This window comes from Prionailurus bengalensis, chromosome D2, assembly GCF_016509475.1.
Source record: "Prionailurus bengalensis isolate Pbe53 chromosome D2, Fcat_Pben_1.1_paternal_pri, whole genome shotgun sequence".
Classification (NCBI taxonomy): Eukaryota; Metazoa; Chordata; class Mammalia; order Carnivora; family Felidae; genus Prionailurus; species Prionailurus bengalensis.
In genome coordinates this window covers 2,195,600-2,217,826 of record NC_057351.1, presented here as the reverse complement: position 1 = coordinate 2,217,826, position 22,227 = coordinate 2,195,600, and the positions used below count along the sequence as shown (strand labels likewise).

At 41.5% G+C, this 22,227-nt stretch overlaps 1 pseudogene; it reads right to left on the bottom strand.

The window, feature by feature from the left end:
* The window catches only part of LOC122493496, a 30,530-nt pseudogene extending 16,772 nt beyond the window's left edge, over nucleotides 1–13,758 (bottom strand).
* Between the last annotated feature and the right edge of the window lie 8,469 nt (nucleotides 13,759–22,227).

Genomic DNA, 22,227 nt, shown 5'->3' with positions numbered 1-22,227 from the left:
GTATAGGGGAAACAAATAGGTAAGCAAGCTTGGAAATCTTCCGTTCACCATTAGCCAGTGAAATCCAGCTTCCTTGTTTTAGTTAACCCTGCCAAGTGCAAGCAGGGGTGAATCTGTACCAGCCCATGATGCGAAGGAAACGATCTGCTCTTGAGTTTTCCATTTCAAGCTTAGGTTCATTATCCTGTTGTATCACAAAAACTCTAAGCACTGCAGCATACAGAATGTAATTGCAAAGTTCAAGAAATGCCTGAATTTGACTTGAATTCTATTGGACATGCGTATGCCTGCCTGTTAAAACTAATCTTGTGAATGCTACATAGGCAAGCTTGGCGATGCAATTCTATATAAAATAAATAAATTTTAGTGTCCTCAGGACTCAGGAATTTAAGAAAAAAAACTAAGTACTTAATGTATCAATGTCGCTGGTACTCATACAATTGATTTATTGCTTTCTGGAAAGCTTTCTTTCCCAGGTGAACCATGAGATGCAGTGTTGGAGTTAAATGCAGCACAGAGGCCCCCCTACCACTCCCCTTAGAGAAAACTCCCCCAAAGCCCGATTCACCGTGTGGAGGAACGAGAAGAGGTTGGCCCAGGTTACTGTAAGGAGATAGACGGCCTTTGGCTGTTGGAAACATTACCTACATAAACAAAGTTTCATGGCGGTTTGTCAATACACCAGCCAAAATACAGACGGATGGATTACCATCAAGGGTGAAGTTTTAATGGTTTGATCTAAGACAGTGTGGGGTCTTCAAGATTTCCATGAAGGTAGCACCAGATAGCATGTCATCCTTTAGAGATGCTAAAGCTGAGATCTAATCAGGGACGGAAGGGGCAGGGGAGAAGAGCCAAGCCAGAAAGATTACAAGGACACAGGCAGAGGAGACACTTTGGTTTCACAAGTTAGCCGACACTCACAATCACAAGGGCATATGCTTTGATTTGCAGTTTCTGGTAAAGATGGGCAACTCCACACCCAGGATGAGGCTCATCAGGGATTCATTTGTGTAAGGCTGGGAAGTTGAAGCAGGCACTAGCCTCCCCACAGGCTATGAAACACCTCTGTAGGACCACTTCTGGCCACAAGCCCCTGACGCCTGCCTCGTGGAGTATCAGACTGCAGGTGGGTCAGTACCCCCTTGAGAAAAAAAAGATTGATTTTGTATAAGTAACTGACTGCACACAGAGGCATCCTGGCTCTGGCAGTACAGCACAAGGTGTGGGTATCATTGCAACCAAATGCACCGGTATTGGGGGATGAAGTTCAGGCTGAGAGTATCTTCTACTCTGAACTGCTCCCGCCCCCCGCCCCAACAACACACACTACTCAACAATGACCGTGGGAGAACTAGGCTCAACAGTTAAAATAATTTTATATAAATGATCCAAGATCCATCTGACACATCTACCTAGCTATCATTCAGAATATTAATACTTAAGCTTGAGGACAGTTTATTAAAGTTCAGTGAACAAAAAACTCATCCCTACATTTCCAAAGTTGTTTCACGTTGAGAACGGTTATCATTCCCATCATTTTCGTTAAGAAATCTGAATTTATTACATTTAGGTTTAGCTGGACATGTTAAATAATTCACCTCTTAACATTGAATCTTTCTTTTCAAATATAACTATGCAGCCGATGGATATTACACTTAGGTGTTTCACAGAAAAGTGAGTGCAAGGCCTTCTTGGTCATCATTCATCGTACCTTGGGTGGCTGTGCTTTGGGTTCTTTTGCCACTTTTGAGATCTAGATCCTTTTTCATAACAACTTCTTTAAGGAAATAGACTATTCTTTCCGTTTCATTCATTTGTGGTTTTTTGTTTTACTTTTTGATTGGCTCTCCCTTACACCGCCTTTCAAATTTGAGCAGGACCCAGTGATTGAGCAGAGAAGAGCTGCTAATGAAGTAACCAATTTTCCACAAGGACTGATGAAAAGACCTATTTCCTTTCTAGCATTCCCAGTGATAAAAGGAGCATTATTTTTATTTGTCGGCATATGACACAAGAAGTCTACATGCAAGAACAAACAGAATAAAAACGTGGGCATACCTCACTTTGCTGGGCTTTGCTTGTACTTCAGCTATTACTTTTTTTTTTTTTTTTTTGATTTAACAAACTGAAGGCTCAAGACTTCAGTGTAAATAATTGCAGATGTGGGGAAACAGCAAGGGAACTGGACTCAGAAGTGGAGCCTGAAGGTGGGACCAAACATCTGCATCACCTGACACAACTCCAATGGACAAGTTACTTCCTACAGATGAACCAAGAAGTGGCTTCTTGAGATGGAATCTAGTCCCAGTGAAGACGCGGTGAAGACGCTGAGAAGACTGTTGAGATGACAACACACAACGTCACATGAACTCAGTTGAGAAAGAAGTGGCAGGTTGGAGAGGGCGGACTCCAGTTCCGAAAGAAGTTCTACTGGGAGTTGGATGCTATCAAACCATCACCTGCTACAGAGAAATTGTTCACGAAAGAAGAGTCAACGGGTGCTGCAAACTTCACTGTTGTCTAAGAACCTTCCACCCCACCCCAGCCTTCAGCGCCCACCACCCTGTCAGTAGCCATCGATATCGAGGGAGGACCCTCCACCAGCAGAAAGATCATGACTCATTGAAAGCTCAGATAGTTACCACTTTTCAGCAATAAGCTATGTATTTTTTTAAACTATGTATATTAAACGATGTATGTTTTTTAGAGATGCTGTTGCTCATTTAATAGACTATGGGTGTAAAGTCCTCTGACTCACACTCTAACCCAAATGATCTCCTTTTCATTATCTTGGAGGTCACAAATTTCATGTTTTAAACCTATTTCATGATTTAAACTTAAATCGTTTATTATGTTTTAAACGATTTCACTTTTGTCTTGTAACACTTGAAAAATGAATGACTGGAGCTCAGCATGGAAACCCTTTAGCCTACTGGATGAACCCAAGAGGCAAGAAAATAAATAGAAGGGGCAAAGATTTAACATGTACAGGTTTATCATTTCTCTAGAGGACGGACCCACAAATGCTGAGTTAGGTCAACAAAGCAGCAGTCTGGTGCTTTCTGATGGGTTACAAGTGACAAAGTCGATCCAAAAAAAAAAAAAAAAAAGTTAAGTTTTAGGTCAGTGAGACACCAGTTTTATCGTTAAGTGTAAGGTCCCTTTCTTGAAAATCATCTCTTTTCTCCTCCTTCCCTCTTCACCTGTTTACTTAGAATCCTTAAAAACAAATTCATAATTTTGTAAGTATAATTTGCCAATTCAAAGATACAGACTTAACCATAACAGGACCATTCTCCTTTCCAATTTTATTTCCCTTCATTGCACTCCCCACCATGTGGCATGTTACATGCTCAGGTCATTTAATTGTTTACTCTCTGTCTCATCACACTAAAATTATCCTTGCTCAACTCAGGAGTCTTTGCATATCTGTTGTATGGTGGTTACACAGTAGATCCTCCGTAAGTATTTGCTCAGTTACTAACAGATTCATAAAAGAAACAACACTATCAGATAAGTATGACACTCACGTGCACACGCACACACACGGAAAAAACATAACTATCACATCCAAATGATTTAAGGAGCCAGTTTTTCTCATGTCATGATTATTACTCATATTGTCAAAAAAATTAGGGTGCTGTCAAAAAATTTTGAGTTTTAAGGTATATGGCAAAGTATTTTTCAGAAATATTTTGTTCCAAAATGTGAAAAAAGGTAAAACCAACATTGTTACATTAAAGGATTTTTGTATTTATCTACTGTTAAAATCCCCAAGACTTTGTCAGCAAATGCAAGGAAGATTTTAAGTGATCTTCTATCAGATTTCAAGTATTTTTATTACAATACTAAGAAAATAGTCCTACTTGATTATCAAAATTTGCATTAAGGGGAATAAAAATTATGTGTACCAAGATGTTTGAAAATTTAAAAATTGTGAGCATTTTCCACCCAGCAAATTTAAATATTTTCTTTTACAACGAACAGTTTTTTTTTAAAGATCAGAAATTAAAGTAGGTGAATAATAAGCCATAAGCCCTCTCTGCATGATAAATTTTCCTTCAAGCACTAGAAGGTGTGAGAATCAGAGAGACAGTAGCTCCTGAACCCACCGACTGAAAATCTCAGGTTACTCGTGTCACAGTGCAGGCTTGATTTTGTGGGAGGAAATGGATCAAGGAAGGTCTTGTGTGAGAGGAGGAGTTTCTTGTGCTATTCAAGGACAAAAGCAAAAATCACAAAATTGATTCTCCATCACATTGGCAGCAATAGAAGACATCAAGTAAGTTCCTTTAGTTCAAGTGGATTTTTCTTATCAGAAAAATCCACTGGTTAGTTCAGTATATACATATAGTTCTATAATATAGGTAGAAATGACCTGTAAGAGCACGTTCAGAATCAAACCTCAATAATTATTCAAGCATTTCAGACTTCAATCCTTGGTAATATTCTCCTAGCACTTCTCTGAGATCTTCGAAATTAGTGGTAGACACTTCCAAAGTACTCAAGACTGCTTAGGCTTAATGGTTTTTTTTAAAAAATTTTAATGTTTTTGAGAGACAGACAAAGCATGAGTGGGGGAAGGGCAGAGAGAGAAGAGGACACAGAATCCGAAGCAGGCTCCAGGCTCCGAGCTGTCAGCACAGAGCCCAACACGGGTCTCAAACTCCCAAGCTGTGAGATCGTGACCTGAGCCAAAGTCAGACGCTTGACTGAGTCACCCAGGCGCCCCTACAGTTTGTTAATCTACGTGTGGCAATCTTAAGACTTCCACAAATATTTCTGGCTCCCTTCCTAGACGTACCTCTCACTATGCTTCTGGACACACAGGAAGATTGCATGTCTGGTCATCTTGTGTTTGGAAAAGATAAGCGATTAGCTCTGGCTGATGAGCTAGGACACAGGCCACCTCCAGCCTGAGACCTTAACTGCCAGAGAGGAGTCCTCCCGAGGTGTCTACCTGGCACGAGGCATGTGAACCACCACCACGTTGGCCGTGCTGTTACCCTGGGATTCTGAGTGATGACATTCTTCCAGAACCTCGCCCCCAAATCCTGCCACCAAAATGGGATGGCTAGGAAACAGGAGGGAGAACCAAAACTTCATTATTTTAAGCCATTCAAGTCTGTGTGGTTGTTCCACAATGTAACTCAGACTTCCCTAAGTATGAAGCTCTCCAGAATCTACGCCCAGGTGCTCTCGTGGTCATGATTCAGCTGAAGAGCATGTCCAGCTGAGGTCAAAGGGTCTCACAGTTTAACCGTTTCTGCACAGTCCATTTATTCAGCGCCATATAGATGATTTATGTTGTATTTTTGTGTTTGGTGATTTTGAGTAAGTGACCCTGTCACTAAGCTCCCATACTGAGTGTTTCCTAAATCCCCCTTCCCCTCTCTCAGATGAAGTCTTGACCAGTCCAGGGCCCCAACCCAGATGTACTGGGAGGGCTGATTTCTGCACACTCAAGATTCAGGTGCTGACAAGGTGGGATATGCTTATGTGTGTGCATTTCAGATGGGGTGGAAGTCAGACTGAGTTCTGCCTCCCCCTCTGGTAAAAATATATTCCCGTTGCAAGTAATAAATCAAGCCTATTGTATACAGCTTGGTTAGGTTCTAGATGAATGTTTATTACAGATTAAGTAGGCATGTTATAGGTTGTCCTGGGAACCTAACCATTTTTAATATTGTTTCCATGAGAAAATGTATTCCAAGTTCCAAACAATTGATTCACAAATTAACTCCTGGAACACTACCAGCTTTTAAAATGTGGACTCCTGTATGGCAAGAGGAGGAAGGCACAGAAACAGAGAGATAATACCCACGTTTGCTATCTTCTGGGTACAAGGACAGTAGCTTAATAACAGTAAGACCATCAGGGCGGCCTATAAATTATTTACTTAGTCACTTAGGAGAGGTTTTTTTTTCTGTCAATTTCTGCTACACAATTCACATATGGGAGGAATTTGGCCCCAGAAATGATAAAGGAAAAGTGGCGGAATATATGGTCTCCTGATCTTGTCCACAGTACATCACCGTGTTTGTAATCCAGAGGCCCGTGCCCGGACAATTCTCTCCAGTCGATGGTTACTGGCCGAGAGCAGATGGGGAATTGCCGATATACAGTGCTCACTGCCTTTTTAGTGCACTCTTTGTCACGCTGACATTGGATAGACCTCTGCTGTGGCGAATATCCGTCACTTTACACAGACCCGTCTGATCACACTACTGTGTTAAAACGAAAACCCCAATATAGAGAACAGGAAGACCGGGGGGAGGTTGGAGTTTCTGTTAGTATACCAAGCATACATTTGATACACACTGTACAGGGTAGGCATTTACTGCTTGGCTGTTCACCATCCCTGGTATGAAATTTCTGACACTGGAAGAGAGTTCCAGAAATGAGACGAATTAGGAGCTACAGTTCTCATTAAAATGTGTAGTTTTAAACCAAGTGATACCGGCATATTTACAGAACAGAAGCAACCCTGAAAAATAATTGAGTCTATTACAGGTTGTAAAGAAAAGCCAGGACTCCACTGTCCACTGAACATGCTAATTGAATCCGACCTTGCAAAAAGATGAAGCAACGAATGTTTTCTCTAATTGCAAAGGTCTCTGGCTGGGTACATATTCTATTTATCACTTCACACTTGGGTGATACATGGTGTTTCATACAGATCCTCTTTCTTAGGAAAAGATTCTTCGTTTGCAAAATAAGCCCACTGCCTTTTTATTGATGCCTCATGGACTGCCTTGGCATGAGCCCTCGGGGAAGGAAACTCTAATTTATTTCAAGGGAATTTTTAAGATTTCTAGGTTATGGATAACTTCGCTGAACAAGTTTCAGAGCCAAGGATAACTGCTTGGGAACCATCCCAGATTAAACACCAGATGCAACAGGCAGCTCACCTTCGTGTGGAATACTCATACTTTCTAGGAGCCATCTCCAGTAACACCGGCTTGGAGGGACCAACACCTACCCTCAAGAGTTAAAGGTCGCAATGCAAGTAACACATGCTATCAACAGCAATTGCTCAGGTATAGATGCAGCCAACGTGTAGTTTTTAAAATTAGATCAGGGAAAATATTCCCAAATTTCTTGATTGGTGTATTGGAGTGTCCAGGAGGGCAGGGCCTGGAGAACATGCCTTTAAGGCCAGAGCAGAAGACAAACTTACGAACCCATCAGTGTAGTAGCCCATGTTGATGAAGATCAAGAACATTCTACATCAACGGAGCGACCACCACAGATTCTGTCAATTCCATGATGGTCTCCCCAGGACGAGTAAAAAGCAGTGGTGTCTTCTGGTATTTTGAAAGTCTGCCTAACAATATGGGAATTTACTTCTTGTGATCTGATGACTGAGAACATGGTATCATTGGTATTTTTTTCCTAATTAAACTTCTACCTAAAAGGCAGTGATCAGAATATAAGTAGGGAGGAATGGGTCTCAAACAGTATGAATTTCTTAGATATATGGAGAGTATGAGCCAATTTAATACATCTCAAAAGGAGGTAACTGGGCATTTTTTGTATCAGACTTCTGATAAACACCCACCAAATGTTATAATTAGGTCCTTATTAGGAATGTGTCAAGATTAATCCATTAGAAGACTAAGATTCAAAAGACAATGCTTGTTTTTTTTTGTTTGTTTGTTTTTTGTTTTTTGGTTTTTGGTTTTTTTTTGTATTTTAGCTCTGGAAGAGGATTTTAGATCAATGTCATCTAGAAAACCCAGACTTGCATAGATTTAAAAACACAGACATAGATTCCATGTTCTTATTCAGGGAGCATGTTAATATACCTAGGTCTTTAAGTGAACCATGTATCACGTCAGTAATAGGACAGATATAAGCAAATAACACATTTCTCCAGAGTTCTATGGAATACATTACAAGCTACACTGTTGTGCCAGCTAATCAGCTTGCTGCTGGCCTTTAGAAAGTTGTACTTAATCAACCAGAAAAGTGTTACTTTCAGGACTTGAACACCGCTTAGCATACGTGAAAAAACACCCAAATAAGAAACTTTATATTGTGGCATTATTTTGGTCCCCAGCACATAAGATACAAATCCTAAGGATAGAAAAATGACATTTGGGAGTATTGAGCAAATTTTGTGGATGAATCGATTGCATCCTATTAATATCTCAATTATGTATATGTACAGAAACAGATTTCAATACATACTTATCTGTGTGTAGGATTTCACACAAGTTATAAATTATAAATAGCATAGGATTAAATGTAATGTGTAGTATTGGATCCAAGCCAAAGCAGAATCTTGTCTGAATAATGATTCTTCCACCATATGAGAATCTCTTAGGTCATCACTGTTTATGTATCATTTTGAGCCCTTGCTTTTTCTAACTTCTAACACTTATCTATTTCCCTCTAGTTTAAATGGCAGCTTCCTCTATATTTATATATTCCTCTATATTGTTTTCCACAATAACTCAAAGATTACTAAAATATAATGACTTTGAGGATTAACATGCAACACATTATAGTTTTTAATGATATTTGTATTTCTATGCTAATACACTCATCAAGAGTATCCCTTCAGAATGTAGAAACTTTCAACTTTTTAGTATTTTTGAAAGAGAGGGAGAGCAAGCAGGCATGGGGGAGGGTCAGAGAGAGGGAGACACAGAATTGAAAGTAGGCTCCAGCCTCTGAGCTGTCAGCACAGAGCCCGATGCAGGGCTCAAACTCGTGAACTGTGAGATGATGACCCGAGCCCAAGTCAGATGCTTAACCTACTGAATCACCCAGGTGCCCCAGAACATAGAAACTTTAAATACAAAGTCCTTTTCTTTCACATATTTACCATACACCTAGTATAAGCTAAGCACTGCTCCATATATTGGGATATATCAGTGGGCAAAAGACAAAAAAAAAAAAAATACCTGCCTTTTCGTAGCTTATGATTCCAGCAGTGGAATGTAGGTAACAAATCATGTAAAATATTTAGTGCATCAGAAGCCGAGAAGTGTTATGGAAGAAAAGCCAGGAACTGGACCAGGGAATGGTAGTGGGAGGAGGAGGGTGTGGTTTTAACTGGGAAGAGTGGGGGTCACCCTTGATGAGAAAGTGATACCTGAGCAAAAATCTCAAGACTGGAAGGCGTTGGTGGGACTTCCAGTGTGGGGTTCCCAAGTAGGAGAGTCCAGCTGTGCTCAGTGGTAGAAGGGGCCCTGCAGAAGCACGGCCGAGAAGAGGTCAGCACAAGAAGGGGCCCTCACCTGTACAAGATCCCACAGGCAGGAGGACTGTGGCTGCGTGTTTAAAGACGGGTAACATGAGGACCGACTTGCATCAAGAAGGACTCTGGTTATTGTGCTGTGTAGAGAATCAGGGAGATGATTCACAAGCCCACCGCAATAATCTAGTCAAGAGAGGTACAGCATTTGGTGGCAGTGAAAATGGTAAAAATTGGTCTGAGTCTGGATATATTCTGAGAAATTTTACAATGGGTTAATCGTATACAAGAGACAAGAGCGGGAGTTGACAAACAGATGAGTGTGTGCGAGCCAAAGTGGGTCAGAGAAAGAAAATCCCAAGCAGGCTTTGCACCGTCAGCACAGAGCAAACTCATGTTCCATGGGATCATGACCTGAGCCAAAATCAAGAGTCAAACACTCAACCGACTGAGCCACCCAGGCGCCCCAACAGCCATCTCCTTCTTAATTACTAAAACTTGACAGCAACTAGGATTCCCTCATTAGGGGAGTAGGTAAATAAACTGTGGCACAACCAGACAATGGAATATGTGTGCTACGAAGGAATGAGCTGTGAAGCCATGAAGAGTCACCACTAAGTAAAAGCTGCCAATCTTGAACCATTAACCTACTGTAACTGTTCCTATCTATAGCAGGAATCTATAGGACACTCTGGAAAAAGCAAAAGTAGTGACCCAGTAAAAAGATCAGGGGGTGGGGGAGGGAGGGATAGACAGGCAGAGCACAGAGGGCTCTCATGGCAGGGAGACTATCCTGTAAGATACCATAACGATGGATACGCATCCTTATGAACATGTCTAAGCCCATAGAACATGCAACAGAGGGAAGTCCTAACGTAAAGTATGGACTCCGGTGATAATGGTGGGTCAACGTAGGTTCACCAGCTGTAAATAATGTGGCACACTGGTGGGGGATGTGGGCAGTGGAGGGAGGGGGGCTGTGGGGGGCAGTAGGAACTCTCCATACCTCTCAGTTCTGTTGTGTACCCAAAACTGCTCTAAGTGTCATTTTTAAAAGTCTGTATGTATGATCCAGAGTACCTCTTGCTCAGGTATCGAGTTTTGTATCTTAATAGCATGAATTTGTAATATTAAACTATGTTTGGCCTACAAATGGCGATTCCCAGTACGTTCACCACTGTGCAGTTTTGACGGCGAGGGAAATAACCCAGATGCCAGTCATGAGGGGAACAGTTTGGTAAAATGTAGTCGATGATACAAAACCTTGGTTTGCGAGCATAATTTGTTCTGGAACATGTTTGTAATCCAAAGCATGTGTATATCAAAGTGAGTTTCCCCAGAAAAAATAATGGACACTCAGATGATTCATTCCACAACCCGAAAAATATTCACATAAAAATTATTACGGTACTTTAATAAAAAATAAATACAAAATGTAAAGAAAAATAAACAAATTACCCTGCACTTTTGAAAACCTTCATGGCTGGTGTGAGGGAGACAGGAGGGTTATCGTGTAGGACAACTTTCACGATCAGTAACAGAATCGCTGCTACCTATTGGTTCAATGGAATCTTTCTGCATGGGGGCCACTGTATACACTCACATGGATGTTGACTACAGTGCAGTATTAATTAACTTTGGTCATAGACTGTATTTAACGGAACTGGAAAGAAGGCAGCCAAGGGTCTAGATCTGCAGGTAGCCTGACCTAAAATGAAGCAAAGCCTTCCTAAGCTCACTCTTGTCTGGAAAGGCAAAGGACTGTCCACAGGCGCTTTGAAGGGACAGAAAATACACCAGTGCCAGTTGTGGGCACTTTCCAACGTTCTGAAAAATCACTCATTTCTGCCCAACACTGCAGCCTGAGGCCAAGCACCCAAGCATGGAAGATGATCACCCCCAATCTAAGAGACAGAGAGAACACAGACATACACCCCACTATTGGCTCAGTTGTGATCATGTGACATTCAGCATCATGGGCTCTTTGTATCACAAGACCTTACTCGTCAAGTTATGGCTTACTAGAAAACTTGGTTCATCTTGCAGAATACTTGAGAGCAAGTTGCTTGCCATCTGAGGTTTTCCTGTTTTATTTAGGGACCGGACCCAACAGAATAGGAACACATTCAGCATCACAGACTGAACTTTCAAACGCAGTGTCAAATATGGCTTTTTGTAGCAACGTGGATGGAACCGGAGAGTGTGATGCTAAGTGAATAAACCATACAGAGAAAGACAGATACCATATGGTTTCACTCTTATGTGGATCCTGAGCAAGTTAACAGAAACCCATGGGGGAAGGGAAGGGAAAAAAAAAAAAAGGTTAGAGTGGGAGAGAGCCAAAACATAAGAGACTCTTAAAAACTGAGAACAAACTGAAGGTTGATGGGGGGTGGGAAGGAGTGGGGGTGGGTGATGGGTATTGAGGAGGGCACTTTTTGGGATGAGCGCTGGATGTTGTATGTAAACCAACTAGACAATAAATTTCTTATTTAAAAAAATAAAAAGGCAGTGAAAAGTGAATATGTGATAGAAACATCTAGAACAATGGCAGTTACATAAAGTAAAAACACACAGTTGTGCGTTTAGCAAAGGTAGGAAAATGCATGCTTCTCCACGGACTTATTGGCAGAGTTAAGTGTTGATTTGCCTGTGAGGAAGATGGTGGGTGTGGAGATTAGCAATAAAGGAAGAAAATTTTAGAAATTCATGCCTATCAGCAAGGGAAGATCTGTGTGCCCAGCCAATCATGATAGTGGGCCAGGAACTGAAGAGGATCATTACTCAAATCTCTAGATCGGTGGTTAAAATTAAGCTACAAACATTTCCTGTTAGGATTATTGTGCAGATTAAGTTAGAAAATATGTTCAAAGGGCTTAGCCCAGTTTAGTACATGGAGAATACGGAATACATGATAACCGATATGTTGTTGCAATTATCATGGCTATTAGAGCTGTGTGTTTTCACTCCTTAATGGAGATTTCCACCAATGCTGTTCGTTTTAGAGGGACAACGTTTAGAGGGACGTCGTTTAGAGGGAAAACGACGTGTCACAAAAAGTGATGACCATAAAGCCGTGACTCCCGCAGAAACACAGTACAGTTTAGCTTATCTCCATATTCTACCGGCTTCCTAGAACTGCCGGGGGAATTGGCCCAGGCCCAGGCCCGCTTTTGGAAAGAAGCGACAAGACTGAGTTCTCACTTGTGTGAAAAGCAGACAAGAGCAAGGCCTCTTCCGCCACGCCCAGAGCTGGAAACCAGGCCAGGTGCGAGTCCTGCTGGCCTTCAGTCCGGAGTCTAGGCGGCCAGGGAACCAAACGAGCAGCAGGCAGCTCTGTAAATCCAACCCAGAAGCAGAGCAGACTTGCTGAAGGTTGGTTTTCAGAGAAGTAAAACCTGCGGTGTCACCACGACCAGTCAGAACTGACGTGACGGGGTCCAGGCTGGAAGGGACGCCGGGCAGCGGGAACGGCCTGGACCGACAGCCCCGGGGTAGAGGAGTGCGGCCAGCTTGTGCTGCTTGGGCACGAAGCCCGCCCTGACCGCAGCCTGGGAGGCAGCAGCCCTGACCGCCTATGCCCTCCCAGCCTCACGCCCTCCTTCAAGCCGGCAGGCTTTGTCCAGGGCCGTCACCAACTCTGCAGTGCCTGCCCCTGTGCCCACCCCCCACCGACAGGCTGACAGCCCAGGGCTTGGGAATTCCTGTGGACACACCTAACACCTCCACCGAACAGGACGCCAAACCCTAAACGGGGCCACTATTGAGGCTTTATAAGCAGTTTTAGTTACTTCACTAGTGAAGAAACTGCAGGTGAAGACAGAATATTAAAGAAATGAGGGGTAAGAACACCAAGATTTAACCCACGGTGTGGCAATTCCAGGCGGTTAAAGGCATGGGATTTGAACTTAGAGATGCAGTCGGAGTCTGGACTTTACTTCCTGGGAGTCGACCCTACAGAATTCAGCGGCATCTCTACATTAGTTTGCTCAGCTGGAAAATTGGGTCCAGCGCTGCTGGAATATTGAAAGCAAATGATGTTACCTACGTGGACTGATTAACACCCAGGGTGGGACAGGATCAACAAATAATAATAAAGCAACAATAATAAAGCAACAACTACTAGCCCCATCACCATTTGTTAAATCGTACTTGGTCCAAAGCATAGTTAACAGTTCTGCCCCCAAAATATCTTCCAGCTGTTTGGCACAATATTAGTGCTGGAGTACCTTTCAGCGGCTATCAAACCTCACAAAGATGCCACTAATATGGGATTTATCCCCCACACCATGGCCTCCCTTTGGGCTTCTGCCTTCAGCTTTCAAGATCATGCATCGCACACGACAATGTAAACCGACGAAGAAATGGTTCCCCGGGTTTTCCCCAAAGTCACACCTGCTGTGGTCCAGCCAGAGGATAGCCGACAGCCGGGATTTGCTCTACGTGGAGCTGAGGAGGCTCACCTTGTAGCCGTCCCCCAACACCCCCTCATCCCTCGTGGGCCCCGAACAGAGCAAGGTGACAGTCACAGGAGGATGTGATAAACACATAGGAGGAGCCACGCGATCCTGAAGCACATGGCAGGCTGTGTTGAAACAGACCGTTCATGGCCTGTGATGTCGGAGACCGTGGGCAACGGAAGCTTCTACAGAGAAGAGGATGAAGAGAAGAGTGGTCAGAGGGGAAAACATGAACCCATCAGGACAACGTGAGAGCACGAAATAGAGAGGGACCTAGAAAGTTCCGTGGTCGGAGCCATATATAGGTCGGTGGGTCTGTCTATCTATCTATCTATCCATCCTTAAAAATTCTTTCCTCGGGTAAAACCTGACTCCTGCCAAAAGGTTTAATCAGTAACAATAAAGCTCATACAGAGCAAATTTAACAGGGCTGGTGGCTTACGTAATTAAAATGCAAAAGAACTAGTTATCCAGGAGCTGGAGGAGAAGGGTCCATACATTATAAATGATGACCAGTAGGTAGCATGTGTATCAATGGGTAAGCTGAATCATGATGGAAAAAAAAAAAAAAAGTTTAGATTGTTAGATGCATCTAGTACAGATTTTTAATACTATTTATAACTAATCATCACAGTTTTGAAAATATTTATTAAACAATAATGCTGTGGCCTGAATGTGTGTGTCCCCTCAGATTCCTATGGTAAATTCTGAAGCCTAGGTGATAGTCATGGACGATGGCCTTTGCAAGTCAGGTTGTCATAAGGTGGGACCCTCATGAATGACATCACTGCTCTTTAGAAACCCTTTTTTACATTTATTTTTGAGACAGAGGGAGACAGAGCATGAAGGGTGGGGGCGAGGGTGGTCAGAGAGAGGGAGACGCAGAATCCAAAGCAGGCTCCAGCCTCCGAGCTGTCAGCACAGAGCCCAACGCAGGCTCAAACTCACGGACTGTGAGATTATGACCTGAGCCAAAGTCAGATGCTTAACTGACTGAGCCACCCAGGAGCCCCTCACTGCTCTTTAGAATAAGGCCTCCAGACCCCCCCCCACTATCCCATCCCTGCTGCCACGTGTGGCCACGAGGAGGGCCACGGGGCCTGGAAGACCCCCAACTTGACCATGCACCCTGATCTCACACCTCCAGGTCCCAAAGGACAAGAAATAAATCCCTGTTAATAAGCCTCCCAGGATGTTACATTTAGTTATGGCAGCCAGAGGTGATGAACATCACACAAATGCCTTCGGTCTACTATTACCAATCAGACGGAGAACAGCTAAAATTAATTTGTATCCTTTCAACATATATTTGCTGGATACTGTCTTACATCATTCTCGGTCCTAGAAATACAGCAGTGAACGGAACAGATTCATGTCCCTATCTTCTTGGCCTTTATGTTCTGGAAGGGAATTGTTTGGTATGGTTAAAAGTGAAAAAGTCTACTTAAAACTTTTTTAAATGTTCATTTATTTTTGGAAGAGAGAGAGAGAGCGCGCATGAGCAGGGTAGGGACAGAGAGAAAGGGAGACCTAGAATCTGAAGCAGATTCCAGGCTCTGAGCTGTCAGCACAGAGCCTGACGCAGGGCTCGAACTCCTGAACCACGAGATCATGACCTGAGCCAAAGTTGGACCCTCAACCGACTGAGCCACCCAGGCGCCCTTAAGTCTATTTTAGGAAGATGCCTGTATGTTACCGGTTTAGAATTTTTAACAGAACTAGAATATGCACACTTTTCATTTCAAGGGAATTGAGGATGTCTGCTTGAAATTGGGAGGGGGCAGATTTTTAGACATTTCTAGAACTACTGAACTTCTAAGATGCAACCTAAGGCCTCATGTTCATTCATCGCCACACCATCCATAAATCAAGCTAGGAGCTCGGACCACCTTTCCGTAGGTTTTCATACTCCGTGCATGGATTTGGATATTCTAAGAGAAAGCTCACAGCTTCAGGGGCTGACTCTGAACACAGGTGCAGTCTTTAATAGGCTCCTGAAACTCACTACTGCACAGATTTGTAATTTTAAGAATGAAAGAGTAGATAATGAAATAGAACGACTGGACTTCACCTTCATCAGATCACCTGCAGGTCATTCTGATGATGCCGCAGAGAAGGCCTTCTGCAATTACAGACTCCTTGGTATATTTAACAGAGGTGAGACCGCCTGGTGCCACTAACCAGTTAGAGAAATAAAGTCAAAGAGCAGGGAACCAACTCAGAGTGGCCCCTGTGGTCTCCTATCAGTATGAACACAACTGATTTTTAAGGTGTTTCCTGAACAACTGCTTGACCTCCTAGCTTCATACTTGTTCAAAGTGGCTTGACAGCAATCTTCACTATTTGTGACATTAAAATACTTACAGATAGAAGTACATGTAGGAACTTTTACATATTTTCAGATTTAAACAGAATCTCTTCCTCACAGAGACAGAACATTTTCAGAGTACTTAATTCTATTCCCCACAATGGCCTAGTCCAATTTTGATACTAAACGACACTTAAAGCATTGTGTGAACTCAACCTCTCTTTACAAGTATGTGCTGGAATTCAACTTTACCAACCTCAGTCTCAGAACTCCGTTTGAGTGAAAGACCTGAAAAACGTATTTTCATTAGATTTGTATTAGGTTGAAAGAAACCCAAATCAAATATTTTGGCAGTGAATGGCGGTCAACCTAACTCATACTATAAAATGGCAGTCGATGGAAAACCACGTTTACGCAGTCATTTGTTCATGATACACAACCGTAAAATACGGCACAAATTTCAGGGAAACATACAGCAGTTCTCCAAAGACACGCAGATACTGCGGAACTCATAGCATTGAACATTCCTCAGAAAGTGGCACTCAGTGTGACCTAATGGAAGAAAATTGCCCTTTTGATCTCTTGAAAGGGATAATTAGGACAAAAAAAAAAGTGCCAAGTACTGTGGGTACAGCCAATTTTTAAAATTTCTTTACTTATAAGAGATGTGTTTTCATATATTTTCCTCTGTGAGAATACTTTAGAAGAGTTCAATTCAAATATTGAGATAATAGCTATATATTAAATTTTAAAACAATGAAAGGTTAACAGGATTTTCTTGCCTTCCTAAAATGAATGTGTGTATTTAAGCATGCTTTATCATTAAAAACTTGTCTGTAATTTCTTTAGTGTTTATTTATTTTTAAGAGAGAGAAAGAGAGAAAGAGCAAGCACACAGAGGAGGGGCAGAGAGAGAGAGAGAGGGAGACACAGAATCTAAAGCAGGTTCCAGGCTCCGTGCTTTCAGCACAGAGCCTGATGTGGGGCTCAAACCTATGAACTGTGAGACCATGACCTGAGCTGAAGTTGGGCACTTAACTGACTGAGCCCCCCAGGCACTTCATCAAGAAAAAATTTTTAAAAGGTGTTAAAAAGACCCAGCTCAGATTAACAAAGGTCCAAAGGTCTGACACCACTGTAGTGACAGGAGTGTGGCTTGGTATTCTCAAGTGTTACTGTTTACTTGTAGCACGGCAATGGAGGGTAGTTCTGCACATCGAAATAATATGCGTTCTATTTCACCCATCAGTTAGAATTCTGCAAGTTTTTCTATAGGTAAACTTCCAACACATGAATAAACATATGCATATATATATTGCACACATACGTGTATGTACAATGCAGGCAATATATACACATAGATACATATATGCCTACAAACACACTGCAGCATTTTCAAAAATAAGCAATTAGTGGAAACTTGGAAGTACACTAACATAACACTGAATTATGGTATCTTCATGTATTAGAATACTATGCAAAATGAACAGAGGAAATTATGATTCAAAGTGTACATATACTGTTCAAAGGAAAACGAGGTATAGGGCAGTGTCTGTGTGAGGCTAACTTCAGTATAAAAAGGAAGTTATCCATGTACATATGTTTGAATACAACACTTTCCATCTAAGTAAATGCAAATTAGTAACAGGGAGGATCTGAGAAGAAACAGAAGTGGTTGTGGTTGCAAAAGGTGGAAAGATGATTTCCCCATACATACCCTGCCAACTAATCTTGGACAAAGCATGAAAGAATATCCAATGGAAAAAAAAAAAACAGTCTCTTTAACAAATGGTGCTGGGAGAACTGGACAGCAACATGCAGAAGGTTGAAACTAGACCACTTTCTTACACCATTCACAAAAATAAACTCGAAATGGATAAAGCGCCTGAAGCTGAGACAGGAAAACATCAAAACCCTAGAGGAGAAAGCAAGAGAAAACCTCTCTGACCTCAGCCACAGCAATTTCTTACACTGATACATCTCCAAAGGCAAGGGAATTAAAAGCAAAAAGGAACTATTGGGCCCTCATGAAGATAAAAAGCTTCTGCACTGCTAAGGAAACAATCAACAAAACTAAAAGGCAACTGACAAAATGGGAAAAGATATTTGCAAGTGACATATTGGACAAAGGGCTAAGTATCCAAAATCTAAAGAACTCACCAGACTCCACACCCAAAAAACAAATAATCCAGGGAAGAAATGGGTAGAAGACCTGAATAGACACTTCTCTAAAGAAGACATCCAGATGGCCAACAGGCACATGAGAAGACGCTCAACGTCGCTCATCAGGGAAATTCACACTGAGTTATCACCTCACACCAGTCAGAGTGGCTAAAATGAACAAATCAGAAGACTATAGATGCTGGCGAAGATGTGGAGAAACGGGAACCCTCTTGCACTGTTGGTGGGAATGCAAACTGGTACAGGTGCTCTGGAAAACAGTGTGGAGGTTCCTCAAAAAATTAAAAATAGATCTACCCTTTGACCCAGCAATACCACTGCTAGGAATTTACCCAAGGGATACAGGAGTGCTGATGCATAGGGGCACTTGTACCCTAGTGTTTATAGCAGCACTGTCAACAATAGCCAAATTATGGATAGAGCCTAAATGTCCATCAACTGATGAAAGGATAAAGAAATTGTGGTTTATATATACAATTGAATACTACTTGGCAATGAGAAAGAATGATATCTGGCCTTTTGTAGCAACGTGGATATAAGAGGAGTGTTATGCTAAGTGAAATAAGTCATACAGAGAAAGACAGATACCATGTTTTCACTCATGTGGATCCTGAGAAACTTACCAGAAGACCATGGGGGAGTGGGAAGGGAAAAAAAAAATAGAGAGATGGAGGCAAACCATAAGAGACTCTTAAAAACTGAGAACAAACTGAGGGTTGATAGGGGGTGGGAGGGAGTGGAAGTGGGTGATGGGCACAGAGGAGGGCACCTGTTGGGATGAGCACTGAGTGTTGTATGAAAACCAATTTGACAATAAATTTCATATTAAAATAAATGAGCAAACCATGTGATAGAATTGCCTATTAAGTTTAAGAACAAACTAATTAACGGCAATAAAAATTCAGCACCAATGTTCCTTACTTGTGTAGTCTTGCGTTTAACCTTTCTTCCTCATTATTGAGGTTCTACTGACAGGAGGGCCACAGGGGTCTCAGACCTGGCCCAGAGGCACCAACACATTTGGGGTGGGAGGAAGTGAAGTACCCACCTAGTAATAGCTCCTATGAACTCTCAGCTCTTCTTGCATTCTCAAATTCTCCTACACTCCACATGGTAAACTCAACAAGATCAAGTGAATGAAAAGATGAGTCACACACTGGGACACACAATCACAACAGACATATCTGAGGAAGGACTGTTCTCCAAATTATAGAAAGAACTTAAAACCCAAGAAAACAAGCAACTCCATTTCAAAATGGGCCAAAGATCTTAACAGACCCCTCACCCAAGAAGGTATGCAGACAGAAAATAAGCATATGAAAAGATGCTCCACATCATAGATCATAGAGAAATGCAATATAGAACAATGAGATATCACTGCACACCTAATTTTTTTTAAGTTTATTTATCTATTGAGAGAGAGGACAAACAGGGAAGGAGCAGAGAGAATCCCAAGAAGGCTCCACATCATCAATGCAGAAATTGATGTGGGGCTCAAACTCACAAACTGAGTTCATGACCTGAGCTGAGACCAAGACTTAGATGCTTAATCAACTGCACCACCGAGGCTCCCCACTGCACACCTATTAAAATGGCCAAAACCTGACAACACCAAATGTTAGTGACAATGTGGGAGTGCAGGAACTCTCATTGGGGTGGAAATGCAAAATGATATAGTCACTTTGGAAGACTGTTTAGTCTTGTAAGAAGCCACAAACTTATTCTCACCATATGATCCACTAGTCATATCTCCTGTGATATTTACCCATAGGAGTTGAACGCTTATGTTCACACACAAACCTGCACACAGATGTTTATAGCAGATGTTCATTTATAACTGCCAAAATATTAGAAGCAACCAAGATGTCCTCCACTGGGGTAACAGTTAAAGCAACTGTGGTCAGGAATGAGACAAGCATGTCCACTCTCACCACAATTATTCAACATAGTATTGGGAGTCTTAGCCACAGCAATCAAACAAGAAAAGGAATCCAAATCAGGGAGGAAGACGTAAAATGTTCACTATTTTCAGGTAACATACCACATACAGAAAACCCTAATGATTCCACTAAAATACTACTAGAAAATGAGAAATGACTTCATTAAGGTTGCAGGATACAAAAAAAAAAAAAAATCAACGTAGAGAAATCCATTACATTTCTATGCAATACTAATGAAGTAGAAGAGAAGAAAACAATCCAATTTACAATTCAACCAAACATAAAATGCCTAGGAATAAATCTAACCAAGGAGGTGAAAGACATGTACTCTGAAAACTAAAACACTGACACAAGAAACCAAAGAGGACAAAAACCAAATGGAAAGATATTCCATGCTCATGGATTACAAGAGCAAATGTTAAAATGTCTGTTACACCCAAAGCAGTCTAAAGATATAATGCAATTCCTATCAAAATAATAACAGCATTACTAGAACAAATAGTCCTAAAATTTGTATGGACCCATAAAAGAGACCCAGAATACCCAAAGCAATCTTGAAAGAGAAAAACAAAGCTGAAAGTAAAACAAATCAAGGTTTTAACTTACACTACAAGCCTACAGTAATCAAAATAGTATGGTACAGACACCAAAACAAATACACAGATCAAAAGAACAAAATAGAAAATCCAGAAATAAACCCAGAATTATATGGTCAATTCACCTTCAACCAACAGGGCAAAAGTATGCAATGGGAAAAAGTCTCAAGAAATGGTGTTAGGAAACTTGGACAGTTAGATGAAAATGGACCATTTTCCTTACACTGTACACAAAGACACTCACAATGGATTGAAGACCTAAATGTCAGATGAGAAACCTATAAATCCTACATGAAAGCAGAGTAATTTCTCTGACAACAACCTTAGCAACATTTTCTAGGTATGTATCATGGGGCAAGGGAAGTAAAAGAATAAACTACTGACACCTCATCCAAATAAAAGGCTTCTACATGGCAAAGGAACCTATCAAATAACTAGAAGACAACCTACCAAATGGGAGAAGATACTTGCAAATGACATATGTGACAAAAGGATAGTAGCCAAAATATATAAAGAACTACTATAACACCAAAAAGTAATCCAATGAAGATGGACAGAAGACAGACATTTTTTCCAAAGACAACATGCAAATGGCCAACAGACACATGAAAAGGTGCTCAGCATCACTCACCAGGGAAATGCAAATCAAAACAAGACACCACCTCACAAGGGTCAGAATAGTTACAATCAAACACTCAAATGACAATATTGGCAAGGATGTGGAGAAAAGGAACCCTCATGCACTGTTGGTGGAAATGCAAACTGGTGCAGCTACTGTGGAGACAATATGGAGGCTACTCAATTAAAAATAGGGGATGCCTGGGTGACTCAATCTTAAGAGTCTGACCCTTGATATAGGCTCAGGTCATGATCTTGTGGTCCCAGCTGAGTGTGGAAGGCTGCTTGAGATTCTCTGCCCCTCCCGCATGCATGCTTTCCCTCTTTCAAAATAAACTAAAAAATTAAAAATATAATTACTATATGATCCAGTAAGGACATTACTGGATATTTATCCAAAGGGTACAAAAGCACTAATTTGAAAACATATACACATCCCTGTTTCAGCCTTATTTACAAGAGTCAAATTATGGAAGCAGCCCAAATGTCCACCCATAGATAAACAGATAAAAAAAGATGTGTATATATATGGTGGAATATTACTCGGCCATAAAAAGGATCAAATCTTGCTATTTACACAACATGGATGGATAGAGTATCATACTAAGCAAAATAAAATTACCTCATAACTTTACTCATATGTAGAATTTAACAAAGAAGAATGAGGAAACAAAAACAGACTTAACTATAGAGAACAAATTGATCATTACGTGGGGGGCGGGGTGTGGGTGAAGGGACAAGTTAACTAGCTACAGAGGTTTCATGGTACACTTATTTTCATCTGCAAGAAATATTAAAGGGGATTATCTGAATGCAAAGGAGATACCAAAGTAAAAGAATCAGAAAATTTCGGAAGGATCCTGGGAAGATGGCAGGGTAGGAGGACGCTGGGCTCACACGTGTCCTGCTGATCACT